Genomic DNA, 15,371 nt, shown 5'->3' on the forward strand with positions numbered 1-15,371 from the left:
AACTATTGCAAGGACAGAAAACCAAACACTGCATGTTCTCACTCATAGGTGGGAATTGAACAATGAGAACACTTGGACACAGGGTGGGGAACATTACACACTGGGGCCTGTCATGGTGTGGGGGGACGGGGGAGGGATAGCATTAGGAGATATACCTAATGTAAATGACGAGTTAACGGGTGCAGCACACCAACATGGCACATGTATACATATGTAACAAACCTGCATGTTGTGCACATATACCACAGAACCTAAAGTATAATAATAAAGTTACTTAATTCAAAAAAAGATTTTTTAATGATGCATGTATTGATTTAATGTAATTTTCAAAACAAAGATGACAAAAATACTGACCTACCTCATAGAGCTGGTTGGAACAACTAATTAGCTCTCATAAAAACACTTCAACCGCCTAAAGTACCTCATAAAAGTTTATTATGGGTAGTAATACCAATAGTTAAACATATAATGATAGGCATCAAATGGGCACGCTCCACAAGCTGGTGGTGTTTTAAATTCTCTTTACGATCTCACCGTTGTTTAGCAGTTCATATGTTGAAAGCTCTTCACAGCTGTAAATTAGTTAGTCCCCATGACACTCACTCCTGTGAGATAGGTCAGTATTATTTTCTATTTCTATGGCAACAACTCCTATGTAAATGCCTAATGATAGAAGGTGGAGATGAGAAACAGGAAAGGTTAAGTGACTTGTTCAAGGCCACACATCAAGTAGGTGGCAGGGTTGACTTTAAAATGCAGAAGTGCTGACCCCAAAGGGCACTCAAGTCCACCTGGTCAACACAGAGGGGATCATTGACATTCATTTGCTTAGAAATTCAGTGAAACAGAAAATAGTAATATGGTCTATATCTGGGAACAAAATATGAACAATTATAATTTGCAGGCATATAGTTAAGTCCACTGGTGACAGGTAGTATTAGGCAGGGTGGCATGAATTCTGAAAACATACTTCATATTCATATCCCAGTCAGCCTCTGCCACACACTTGCTGTGCAAACTTGGGCAAGTTACTTCACTTCTCTGAACCTGTTTCAGATCCTAATAATAGTAAAATGAAGCTAATAACAGGACCATCCTTATATGCTATGGGAAGATTTAATGTAAAGCACTTAGAGCAGGGAAAAGTAGATAATAAGCATTCAATAAGTGTCAGCTATTACTAGATAGGTAGATCATATTACAGAAGAAATATTTATTGCTTTCCAACAATGTATCAAGTACAGAGATGCCTAAGACACAATCCCTGTCCTCAAAGAGCTTTCAGTATAACAGGTTTGTGAAATGTGTAACTTGCCACAGCATGTAAGGGGGATGAGTGACATGAGACTGGAAGTGTTAAAATAAGACCACAAGTTTCTAAAGTAGATTATCTGACTCCTCAATTCTCTGATAGTGTGAATTTAGTCTGCTCCTGCCTTCACCTGTCCCTTGGTTTCTGTTTCCATTTAAATAATTTTATTTACATTTTTGTAAAGAGAAAGAACATAACAGTCACTAAAAGATTCCACCTGCTAGAGAGTGTCACAGGTGCTCAGAGGAAAGCAGTTATTTCTGAATGAAGTGTTTAGGCAAGAGATGGTGCTTGAATTTCATCTTAAAAGATAAGTCTGATTTTAAAACTCCAAGACAGCTGCGAGAGGGTGAGTGTAGGGAGTGGATGGGTGGACAGAAGCAATGGGATACCAGAGTTTGAGGAAGGAAGAATGGAAAGATGTTTATTGAACACCTACTATGATCCAGCAACATGTTAGTCCCCTAAATTACCTAAAAAAAGGCCACATAACTGGTAAGTGGCTGATATGGTTTGGCAGTGTCCCAACCCAATTCATCTTGAATTGTAGCTCCCACAATTCCCACACGTTGTGGGAGGGAACTAGTGGGAGGTAATTGAATCATGTGGGTGAGTCTTTCCCATGGTATTCTCATGATAGTGAATAAATTTCACAAGATCTGATGGTTTTATAAAGGAAAGTTTCCCCACACAAATTCTCTTCTCTTGTCTGCCACCATGTGAGACGTGCCTTTCACCTTCTGCCGTGATTGAGGCCTCCCCGCCACGTGGAACTGTGAGTTCATTAAACCTTTTACTCTTGTAAATTGCCCAATCTTGAGTATGTCTTTATCAGCAATGTAAAAGCAGACTATTACAGTAAATTGGTACCAGTAGAGTGGGGCACTGCTGAAAAGATACCTGAAAATGTGGAAGCAACTTTGGAACTGCGTAAAAGGCAGAGGTTGGAACAGTTTGGAGGGCTCAGAAGGAGACAGGAAAATGTGGGAAAGTTTGGAATTCCCTAGAGACTGTTGAATGGCTTTGACCAAAATGCTCATAATGATATAAACAATGAAATCCAGGCCGAGGTTGTCTCAGATGGAGATGAGAAACCTGTTAAGAACTGGAGCAAAGTTGACTCTTATTATGTTTTAGCAAAGAACTGGCAGCATTTTGCCCCTACCCTAAAGATTTGTGGACCTTTGAATTTGAGAAAGATGATTTAGGATATCTGGTGGGAGAAATTTCTAAGCAGCAAAGTATTCAAGAGGTGACTTGGGTGCTGTTAAAGATATTCCATTTTAAAAGGGAAACAGAGCATAAAAGTTCGGAAAATTTGCAGCCTGACAATGCTACAGAAAAGAAAATCCCATTTTCTGAGGAGAAATTAAAGCCAGCTGCAGAAAATTCACATAAGTAATGTGGAGCCAAATGTTATTCACCAAGACAATAGGGAAAATGTCTCCAGGGCATGACAGAGACCTTCGTGGCAGCCCCTTGCATCATAGGCCCAGAAGCCTAGGAGGAAAAAATGGTTTTGTGGGCCAGGTCCAGGGTCCCCCTGCTGTGTGCAGCCTTGGGACTTGGTGCCCTGCATTCCAGCCACTCTTGCCATGGCTAAAAGGGTCGAAGGTACAGCTCAGGCCATTGTTTCAGAAGGTGCAAGGCCCAAGCCTTGGCAGCTTCCACCTGGTGTTGAGCCTGTGGATGTACAGAAGTCAAGAATTGAGGTTTGGGAACCTCTGCCTAGATTTCAGAGGATGTATAGAAACACCTGGATGCCCAGGCAGAAGTTTGCTGTAGGGGCAGGGCCCTCATGGAGAACCTCTGCTAGGGCAATGCAGAAGGGAAATGTGGGGTGGGAGGCCCCACACAGTCCCTACTGGGGCACCACCTGGTGGAGCTATGAGAAGAGGGCCACCATCCCCCAGAACCCAGAATGGTAGATTCACCGACAGCTTGCACCAGACGCCTGGAAAAGCTGCAGACACTCAATGCCAGCCTGTGAAAGCAGCTGGGAGGGAGGCTGTACCCTGCAAAGCCACAGGGACTGAGCTGCCCAAGACCGTGGGAACCCATCTCTTGCATCAGCGTGACCTGGAGGTGAGACCTGGAGTCAAAGGAGATCATTTTGGAGCTTTAAGATTTGACTGCCCCACTGGATTTTGGACTTGCATGGGGCCTTTAGCCCCTCTGTTTTTGCCAGTTTCTCCCATTTGGAATGGGTGTATTTATTCAATGCCTGTATCCTCATATTATCTAGGAAGTAAGTAACTTGTTTTTTATTTTACTGACTCATAGTTGGAAGGGACTTGCCTTGTCTCAGACAATACTTTGGACTGTGGACTTTTGAGTTAATGCTGAAATTAGTTAAGACTTTGGAGGACTGTTGGGAAGTCATGATTGGTTTTGAAATGTGAGGACATGGGAAGTGGGGAGGACCAGGAGTGGAATGATATGGTTTGGCTCTGTCCCCACCCACATCTCATCTTGAATTGTAGCTCCCACAATTTCCATATCTTGTGGGAGAGAACCAGTGGGAGGTAATTGAATCATGAGGTGGGTCTTTCCCATGCTATTCTCATGACAGTGAGTAAGTCTCACGAGATCTGATGGTTTTATGAAGGGAAACTTCCCCACACAAGTTCTCTTCTCTTGTCTGCTGCCATGTGAGACATGCCTTTCACCTTCCACCATGATTGTGAGGCCTCCCCAGCCACATGGAACTATGAGTCCATTAAAGTTCTTTCTTTTGTAAATTGTCTAGTATTGGGTATGTCTTTATCAGCAACATGAAAATGGACTAATCCAGTGGCTCAGCTGGGACTCAAATTGATTCACCTATTCGAACTTTGAGGCCACAGAAAAAAACACTGAGAATTTTTTTTTTTTTTTTTTTTGGAGACAGTCTCGCTCTGTCACCCAGGGTGGAGTGCAGTGGCACAATTTCAGCTCACTGCAACCTCCACCTCCTGGGTTCAAGCAATTCTCCTGCCTCAGCCTCCCAAGTAGCTGGGACTACAGGCGCATGCTGCCGTGACCAGCTAATTTTTCGTATTTTAGTAGAGACAGGGTTTCACCGTGTTGCTCAGGCTGTTCTCAAACTCCTGTGCTCAGGCAATCCACCTGCCTCAGCCTCCCAAAGTGCTAGGATTACAGGCGTGAGCCACCACACCCGGCAACATTGACAATTTTTTAAGAGGGGAGAAAGTGACACAAAGTGGAACTTTTGCAAGATTACTCTGGGCATAGTATTTAGACAGGATTGATTAAACAGTCTGGGAAAAGGCAGATAAAGCAGTTTACAGTATGTAAGAGAGATAAAAGCTGTAACAGAATCATGCTATAAGACTGGAAGGAAAAGAATGGGTGGGAGTGCTGCTCAGTGATTCTCAGCTCTAGCTGTATAATAGAATCACCTGGAGATATTTGAAAAACTACTAATGCTTTGGCACATGTATACACATGTAACAAACCTGCATATTGTACATATGTACCCTAGAACTTAATGTATAATTTTAAAAAAACTATTAATGCTTAAGTTCATTGAGTATTGTATACACCAGAGGTAGGACATAAAGTACCATTTAAAACTTAGCTAAAGAAAAACTAAATAGAAAAAGTCAAATGAAAACCAGGGGACTTTCTGCACATGTATACCAGAACTAAAAGTATAATAATTTAAAAAGGGGAACTAACAACATTTTTTTAAAAACTAAGTCTCACTCTGTTGCTCAGGCTGGAGTGCAGTGACACAATCATGGTTCACTGCAGCCTTGATCTTCTGGGCTAAAGTGATCCTCTCACCTCAGCCGCTGAAGTGGCTGAGATTACAGGCATGCACCGCCAAGCCTTCTAAACTTTTTATTTTTTGTAGAGATGGGGTCTTACTATGTTGCCCAGACTGGTCTCAAAGCCCTTGGGATCAAGTGATCCTCCCACCTTGGTATCCCAAAGTGCTGGGATTACAGGTGTGAGCCATTGTGCCTAACGCATTCTACTTTTTATATCTATGAATTTGACTACTTTAGATACCTCATATAAGTGGAATCATACAGTATTTGTCTATTTATAACTGGTTTATTTCACTTCATATAATGTCCTCAAAGTTCATCATGTTGTAGCTTTTGTCAAGGCTGCAGAGAATTCCATTGTGTATATATACACAACATTTTGTTTATTGATTCATACATTGATGGATATTTGGTTGTTTCTACCTCTTGGCTATTTTTAAAAGTGCTTCTATGAACATGAATGTACAAATATGTCTTTAAGACCCTGCTTTCAATCCTTGTTGGTGTATACTCAGAGTTAGGATTGCTGGTTTTTCTATTTTCAATTTTTTGAGGAACTACCATATTGTTTTCCATAGCAGTTACAGCATTTTACAATCCATTCAACAATGCGTAAGGGTTGCAACTTCTCCATATTCTCACCAACACTTGTTATTTTTTGCTTTTTTAATGTAACCACTCTAATGAGTGTGACTAAGGACATTTTTTAAAGATCTAAGTACAAAGATAATCTCTAAAACAAAAATATAAATCATCCTGAATGTTAAAGTAATTAAAAAATCTAAAATGAATGAAAACAAATTGTGTAGGGAAACACAGCTAATGTAACATAACAAACATAATAATAATGTCACAAGATCTTTAGGGTATCACTCCGCCAGCCGGAAACCTCTGTGGCTGGTGGTGCCTCTACCTGGGTTTTGCTTGTACCCACTGGGCTCATTCCCCCCCACTCAACCTGACAGGCTGTTCTCGGTTCCTACTACCGACCCAGATCCCACACCTGCCAAGGGTGAGCCAGTTGAGAAGCAGCAAGGGGTGTGGGAGCAAGTGAGCAAGCACGGGATCTGGCCACTGCACACAGCCAGGCACGCTGGTTGCTGTGATGAGGCAGACAGCTTCAGGCATTAGCACAGGTGCCAACTCTGTGCAAGGTTGCAGCTGGACCAGATGTACCACACGTAGCTTCTGCTGTGGGCACCCACGTCTGGACGAGGGGAACTCAGTGGCACCTGGAAGCCTGGAGATGCCAGGAACCACAGAGGCCCAAAGAGGGTGTCACAGCTCTGACTTAGGGATGCCCTAGGTCTGGGCTTCCTGAAGGGCCATAGCTCTTCCCTCCTTGTCATCCACAACATGGTGAGCAGGGGGTATATTTCAGCCCTGTTTGCATTACAGCTCTTTCAGTCCCACCATTCAGCAGGTCACAAATTCTTATCCCACATCCAGGAAGAATGAGGTGCACAAGCAATTGGAGGGCAAGCAAGGCAAAAGAAGCTTTGTTGAGTGACAGAACAGCTCTCAGGAGACCTGAAGAGGGTAGCTCCTTTCCACAGACAGGTCACCCTGACAAGTGTCCAGCTCTCAGCAGAGAGGAGACCCACAGTGAGTAGCTCCTTCTGCAGGCAGGTCATCCTGAAGAGTCGAGGAGATGAGAAGTGGGCAGCCCCTTACTACAGCTGGTAGTCCAATGTCTGTGTGAGTCTGGCTGAGTCTGGGGTTTTTATGGGCTCAGAAGGGAGAAAGTGCATGCTTACTGATCCATCAGTGGCCATATGTGGGCCCAGATAAAGCACCATAAGTTCTCATTCCAGGCACAGACTCTGCCAAGAACTGGCAGCCCAGCCCCGAGGCTTCAGGCCAGCCCTGGCTTGAAGGTGGGGTTTCACTGGGGACCCACACCCACCATCAACATGACATCCACAGCACCAAGGCTATTTACACCAAAGAGTACCTGCAGGCCCACACTGAGCTACCCTCAGCACCCCTGACCCCATGCTTATTGGTGCTCAAAGTCTGGAGGGGGCCAAGGCATTGGGGGCTGGATTGTGTGTCAGTGCTGCCCTGAGTATGCGCACACCCAGCCAGGTTGCGACAGCACCCAGGCTCAGCCACAACTTTGCTCCAAAATTAGAGTTGTCACTGGGAGTGGGGACAGGCCAGGGAACAGGAGCAGGCACTTCTGAGCCTGCAGGGGCAGGGGGGCTTCCCAGACCCCCGAAAGCACAGGGATGCCTGAGTTCAGAGTCACAGCTGGGAAGCTTGGCTGCACCCAGGAGCACAGGATTTCCACCCTGCCAATTTGGTAGGGGGCAGGGATCCCATGTGTTCCTGGCCCCCGCTGGCTCCACAGAGCAAACAGTCCTGGTCATGCCTCTCCTGGTGCAGCTGGTGTCTTCACAGCAGCCACTCCAGATGGGCCGCCACTGCCATCAATAATAACATAAAATAACGTGGCAGAGTTAAAACTGACACATCATCTTTGTCAATAAATATGTATAGACTGAACTCACTTGCTAAAAGATTTTCTATTTGGCTCACAAACAAGACTCAACTGTATGCTTTATACCAGAAACACAATTAATACAAAGTAATTTAGAAAGACTAAAAGTAAAGGAATAGGCAAAGATTTTTCCAGACAAATGGAAGCAATAAAAGAGCATGGATTGCAATCCTGATACCATCCTGTATATCCCTGGTGGGAAAGCAAACTGTATTGTATTCATGTTAAATTCCTGTTTTTTGCCACGGTATTGTAGTTATGAAAGAGGATGTTCTTATTCTTAGGAAGTACATACTGAAGAATATTTCAGGGTGATAGATTCTCAAGGAGTTTAGCAAAAATAGAGAGTAATTGAGAATGATACAGTAAATGGTGCAAAACATAAATAATTGGTGAATCAAGGGTCTGTGTGAGTTCTCTGTACCTTTCTTGCAACTTTTCTGTAAGTGTGAATTTTTATCAAAGCAAAAAGTTTTTAAAAAAATAATGCCCAGATCTAACTTCCCAGAAATTCTAATTATCTTAGCCTCAAAATGGAGCCAAGATCTATGGTATTTTTTAAAGCTCTACAGGTGATTGTAATATGCATCAAGTTGAGAGCCACTGTACTAGTCAGTCCATGGGACTTAGTTACTGATTGAATGTGTGTGGCCCAGAAAGGAAGAAACCAAGGAAGACTGTGGAAGGCTAGAAAATGGCCCTCAAAGATATCCAGGTCTTTCTCCCTGGAGCCTGTGAATGTTACCCTATGACAAAAGGGACTTCGCAGCTGTGATAGTGAAGGATCCTTGAGATGGGGAGATTATCCCTGATTATCCAGGTAGTGTCCTTATAAAAGGAAGGCAGAGGGAGATTCTGACCACAGAAGAGGAAGTAGGAGATGTGACAAAGGAGGCAAGAGGCTGGAATGATGCAAACATGAGCCAAAGAATACCAGCACCTGCCAGAAACGGGAAGAAGACAGATACAGATTCTCTCTTGGAGGCTTTAGAAGAAACTAGCCCTTGACTTTACACCTTAATTACAGTCCTGTAAGACTCATTTCTGACTTTTGGCCTCTAGAGCAGAGAATAAATTTGTGTTGTTTAAAGTCACTAAGTGTACAGTAATTTGTTGCCACAGCAATAGAAAACTAATACAGACTTAAATGTTTTAGAGATGAAGAGGAAAAAGTGGGGTTCAAAAATGAAGAGAAGTGTGACTTTTCTTATTCGTGAGGGTAACTTTTGTTCCATTCATTTTCCAAACCCTGGAAAAGAAGAGGAAAGTGGGTAATTGTCTTAGTCCCTTAGGGATGCTACAACAGAGTACCATAGACTGAGTGACTTGTAAACAACACGAATTTATTTTCTGTTCTGGAGAATGTCACAGTTCTGGAGGATGGAAGTCCGAGATCAGAGTGCCATCATGACTGGGTTCTGATAAAGGCTCTCTTCTAGGTTGTAGATCACCTGTTTCTCATTGTATCCGTACATGGAAGAAAGAGAAGAAGAAAGCTCTCTGAAGTCTCTTTTATAAGAGCACCAATCCCATAGATGAGAGTTCCACCCTCATGGCCTGTGTCCCTCCCAAAGGCTTCACTTTCTAATACTATCACTTTGAGGGTTAGGATTTCAACATATGAAATTTGGTGGGGGACACAAACATTCAGTCTATTGCATTGACAGATGAGAGATTTCAACAAATTTCTGGAAAATAGAAAGTATGGGAGTCTGCTGATAGATGAAACAGAAACATGAAACCAACAGCCCAAAACATCTGATTGAGGGGGTTACAGAGAAGGTGAAACCTGATCTGCCCAAGTAGCCTCTGTAGGGCTCCAAGCTTAGAGCAGTCATGTAAGACAGAGTGGAATATTAGAAGTCAGGCTACCAGAAGGCTTCTTAGAATGTCTGTACACAAAACAGTTGTATTAGGGAGTGCCATATCCCTTTCCTTTCCCCTCTTGCTACAGGCAGCCCAGCTTTTATCTCCAACAAAAATTTAGGAAAGCTCCTATTTAAGGAAATTGAACAAACAATTGACTGGAAGAAGCAATGGCTCTGTGTTGGATGTTTTGCTCAGAAGTGTCTCTCTCACTCTGACCTGAGGAGGGTCTCCCAGCCTGTTCATCCCAGAGCTAAGCCTGACAGTGATGTATCCCAGTCTATCTGTGCATGGCCACTAGGCACAAGATCTTTCTCCATAGGGCAGAGGAAATCCATATTAGCTACTTAATCTTTTACTTTTAAATATAAATGAGCAATATGAGTCCATTAAAACAGAATGAGGAAGGCAACAGAAACAATAATCAAACGACATTTGAGAAACGTGTGGTTCAGTAGTGAAGCATTCTATGACTTTAAGCAATTGTTGCAAAATAAGGCAAGAGAAACCTTTTGACCTTGATGCTACAACAATTCTATCTTGAGTAACCCAGAGGACATTTCATTAGGCTATTACAGAAGAAAATACAATCCTAACATACAACTTGGCTCTGCGGTGAACAATATTCACATAGGTATGATAATGTAAATGCTGATTTTTGGTTTTCAATCCATAGCAAAAGCTCATGAGAGTTAATTATGGTTTCAGGACAAATGTAAATGTTAACCATCTTGACAATGTAGAAGTTAGACAAGGCTTAGATGAGGTGGGAGGTTTGCAGGGGAGGAGTGGCATAGAGATATGCAGTAAAGAGGAAAAATTAGAAATATAAATATGGTGCCTAATATTGCAATGTTATCCAATAAAAATCACTCAAAAATAACAACATAAAGGTCAAATACTGCAAAGGTGAAAAGGTAGGGTGTAATATAAATGAGTTAAGTCCTCATCTTTCATGACTGAGAGTCAACATATATTGTCAAAAGTTTTTTAAAAATCAAGAAATAGAAGTCATTATTTAGAAGTTTGGACATAATCATTAGAAGGCTTGAACATAAAAGAGGTTGCTTCTGGAGAATGGGACTGCAATGGAGAAAGAAATTGAAAGACTGTTTCTTTTCATTATAAATTCTTCTGTTCTCTGTGATTTTCTTTTTTACCAAATGTACACATTTCTCTAATAAACATAAGTTTTCAAAATGATAAAGTATTAAGCACATAGATCTTCAATTATTGGCAGTCTAGAGTTATATTGCAGATGATTTTGTGTCTCACATAACTTTGGGATCATTATTTAAGGACTGATCATAGTAATAGACTATTGTATGTGTAGACTCTGTAGTTAATCACTATATGCTTTGTTAATAAAGAAGGCATAGGAAAGAAAGAGGAGGTGGACGGGAAAAAACGGGGGATTTAAGATAGAAAAGGTGTTGGGATAATCAAGTTGCTGAGGTCAGAGTTAGGGTGGAGCTGGTAAGTCATCTAGGTGGAGATTCCAACAAGTGGTAGAGATTTGGGCAGTCAAAGCCCAGAGATAATGGTTTGGGGCCTCATTCACATAGATAGGAAACTCTTAAAGTGATGGCAGCCACAAGCTCTGCTCTAGTCCCCTTTGACCCTTTCCCCAAAGACGCTTCCTCCCGGTGCTCTGTAGCCCTGCCCTCCTTCCCCCTCCACACACACAAATACCACCTGTCTCTAAAAGCCCTACCAATGTGCAAGGCCTTCCCAAGTCCCACCTGCCTGAAGCCTTTTTAGCAATCCCAGTCCTTACCCATCACCTCTTTGCTGTACTTCATCAGGCTCAACATTTCCACACTTGACCCCAATTGGTACCATGTGCTTTACTAGATGTCTGAGGGTCCTAATCTTCTCCCCAACTAGATTATGAACTTCTTTTAAAGGAAGATGCTCTGACATCTGACTTTTGACTCTCCTAGAGAACTGAGCTGGTGTTGGCCTTCAAATAAGCAATCACACTTCCAGTAGTAGCACAAAGTAAGGCATGAAGTTCTCTTTTTAACTGAAATAAGCTTCCCTACCTTAGAGGAAATTGTGATGTGAGGAACCTAGCACACTTCATTTGTCTGGTTTGTAATGCAGTAGTGACTGACGGAACCCCACGCAATACCAGTCACCCTTTATTCTCAGGAGGCAGGCAGTCTGGAGTGATGAGGGTTGGAGGTCTGGGGGAGAACAAGCAAAGTGTCCTGGCTGCCTCTTGTTCCAGCAGATACTACCCCTCCTGAAGAGCAGTTGCGTGCAGATGGCAGGCACAAGTTCATAATGCACAGGTCAGAGGTGGGAAGTCTACATAACATAGCCTCTGTCGCCAAGAGAACAGGGCTCCTGTGGGAAGCACACAAACAGAACTCGACTGAATGTTCCCTAGAGAGAGGAGGATAGTTTGCCATTCCCCACTCTCCATGTTTCGACCATTCCTCCCCCGTACTCTCTAGACAGATGCCACTGCCTGAAATATGAGTTCTTCCAATTATTTTAGTATCTATGCCAAGGTCACTTTCTATTACTCATTTTAGCAAACTTCTTTCAAGCTTAGGTCAAGATCTCTGCTCTCAAAGGAAGCATGTCAACATTTCTTCCCCTTGTTACCCCTCACATCGTGGCAACCACTCACAACAAGCGTTTATCTGAAAAGCCCAGGCAGCCAACACGCTCAGACAAGCTGAACAGAACTCTACTGTGTTCAGGAGAGTGGAGTTTGGGGCATGCCCTGTGGCCCTGAAAATAACAATGGTCCTGCTATGAAGATATATTTACCTTGAAAGCTTTGTCCCTCAAGTGCACAGAAGTACAGATTTGCACACACTCCTGACTTAACTGCCTTTTCTCCCTTGTTCATGACAGAATTCTCAAAGGATGAGACACTCCTGGTGCGCTCGAATGAGAACAAATCTATCATTCACTCTTCCCCTGACTTCTTTCAATTTGACAGTGAAGTCTGAATCAAAGGGAACACTTCCATGGCAGTAAAGAAAAAAACCAAGAGTCAAGTCGCAGTGAATGATTAAATCACACATTTTAACCATTCCTTCTATGCCACAACACTTTTCCCTAGAGCACCCTTGTAATTGTGCTACAGCACCATTTATTATTTACAATTGCCTTATTTTCTTCTGAGGTCAGGCTTTGTTTAAAAGTCCATTCAAGGCTGGTTGTACTGCAAGTAAGCGTTAGTTGAAGCTTCCATGTAATCCGCTATATGTCAAATGTCATTATGTTAGAAGCCCCCAAACCAGCACATCAGAAAATATAGTCACCTAAATTCAAAGAAGCTGCAATATCTCTTAATAGAACTTTAATATCCACAAGGACACGTCAAAGAGAAAGAAAAGAGGGTCCCACAGTTTACTCTGCTGTCTGGTGTCTGTGGCACTTGTCTCTGGCATGAGAATATTTATGTCTACTTTGTGGGAGTCTTGCTAATTGTAATTATGATTGCTTACTACTGTTTCCAAGGTAACAGTTGTCACTGCAGTGCTTCACTGCCAACTCAATTTCCATTCTCCTGCTGATATAACAAATATTATGTGACATTTTAACTGGAAATATCTGTAAATGGGCGTCTGAGTGTGGTGTGTTTCTTTAAAAGGGAGGGAAAACAATTATTAGCATTTCATTATTCATCTCAGTGGCATGTTTGATCAGTAATTACTTCAATTTTACATTTAGAAAGGAAAGGACCAGGGTCCCATGAGGTCTTGGATTTGGAGGCTCTGGGTTCCTATCCTGCCTATCCCAGTGGCTGCCTGGTGACCTGAATTCTGTAGCCAGGGGCTTGACCAGAAACTGAGGCTCAGTAAAGAAGCCCCTCAGGGGTGTCCCTGCCCCCCCTTCCTTTCTCAGGGTGCACTTCTCCCATATAAGGGGTGGGGACTGAAGAAGGAAAGATGAGTCAGGTGCTCTCCACTGTGGCTGCCTTCTGTGCCCCCACTCCCACAAAGAGCAGAATCATCCAGATAGCAGGTCAGAAGTGCCTCGCGAGCAGGAGGTGTTCCTGCAAGCAATTCTGATCATGACCAGATGAAGGAAATTTCCTCACCCCCACAGTGACACCTCCAGTTAGAGACCCTGCAGGGATCCCACTTCTGGCCACTCTGAGATCACTTCTTGCCATGGCAGGATTTGTACATCTGGTGTAGGTAATGCGTACATATACTATACCTTCATTTGGTATGAATGTCCCCACAATATTGAGAGCTCAGACTGCCTTTGATAGGGTGTGACACTGGAGCCACAGCTCTGAGCCAAACTCTGCCGGTTTCTAGTTTCTCCACAGGAATTTCACAACCCTGCTTCCTCACAGGCTGAATTCCTTACCTACCACCTGGCCTTGACCTGGCTTCCAGATCCTACCAGCGGAACTTACCTATGTAGGATGCAGAGCGGCTGCCCACCTCTGGCAGTTGTGTACGTTCTGACTCCTGGGCCCCCCTCCCCAGGAACTGTCATAGTCACCTGCCCATCTTAAACTGTGCCTTCGGATTCCTCAAAGACATAGAACCAGAAATACCATTTGACCCAGCAATCCCATTACTGGGTATATACCCAAAGAAATATAAATCATTCTATTATAAAGATACATGCATACATATGTTCATTGCAGCACTATTCACAATAGCAGAGACATGAAATCAACTGAAATACCCATCAATAATAAACTGGATAAAGAAGATGTGGTATATATGCACCATGGAATACTAGGAAGCCATAGAAAGGAATGAGATCATGTTTTTTGCAGGGACATGGATGGAGCTGGAAGCCATTATCCTCACCAAACTAACATAGGAACAGAAAAACCAAACACCACATGTTCTCACTTATAAGTAGGAGCTGAACAATAAGAACACATGGACACAGGGAGGGGAACAACACACACTGGGGCCTGGGAGGGTCGTGTGGGCAGCAAGTGAGAGCATCAGGATAAATAGCTAATGCATGTGGGCTTAATACATAGGTGATTTAATACATAGGTGATTGGTCAATAGGTGCAGCAAACCACCATGGCACATGTTTACCTACGTAACAAACCTGCGCATCCTGCATATGTATTCCAGAACTTAGAATAAAATTAAATTTAATTTCTTTTAAAAACTGTGCCCTCTTCCTGTTTAATTCTCTTTGCTTTATTTCACCTCTCCTGGAGGTTCAATTCTCTTTGCCTTGTTTCACCTCTCCTGCAGGTCAGAAACCATACCTTTCACCTTTTTTCTAACCTCCCATAAGACATAGTAAGAATTAAATAATTAATTGTTCCATTAAATGTTAATAAACATTCAATATGCATATATGAAACCGCTCAGTGGAAAAGCTGAGTTTGAACATCTTCAAGCCTTCATATACTTCTCTTGTTCCTCCATAATATCACATTATAAAATGGTACTTAATGTGGTTATTCACAACCATGGGAGAGCAGAAAATCTATGTGGAGTTTATTAAAAACAGAAATTATACAAAATCTGAACTGGTTAACTGGTTCTGTGAACATATTAAAAATTATTGTTAATTTTATTGGGTGTGATGCTATCAGCATACTTATGTTTTTTAAAAGACTCCTTTATCATTTCACAATGGAGGTTAAAACATTTCTTTTAAAAGCTATATCTGGGCCTGGCGCGGTGGCTCACGCCTGTAATCACAGCACTTTGGGAGGCCAAGGCAGGCGGATCACGAGGTCAGGAGATGGAGACCATGTCTAATACAGTGAAACCTCGTCTCTACTAAAAGTACAAAAAATTAGCCAGGCGTGGTGGCTCGTGCCTGTAGTCCCAGCTACTCAGGAGGCTGAGGCAGGAGAATGGCGTGAACCCAGGAGGTGGAACTTGCAGTGAGCCGAGATCCGGCCACTGCACTCCAGCCTGGGCAACAGTGCATGACTCCATCTCAAAAA

The sequence above is a fragment of the Colobus angolensis genome, unplaced genomic scaffold, assembly GCF_000951035.1.
Source record: "Colobus angolensis palliatus isolate OR3802 unplaced genomic scaffold, Cang.pa_1.0 Scaffold337, whole genome shotgun sequence".
NCBI lineage: Eukaryota > Metazoa > Chordata > Mammalia > Primates > Cercopithecidae > Colobus > Colobus angolensis.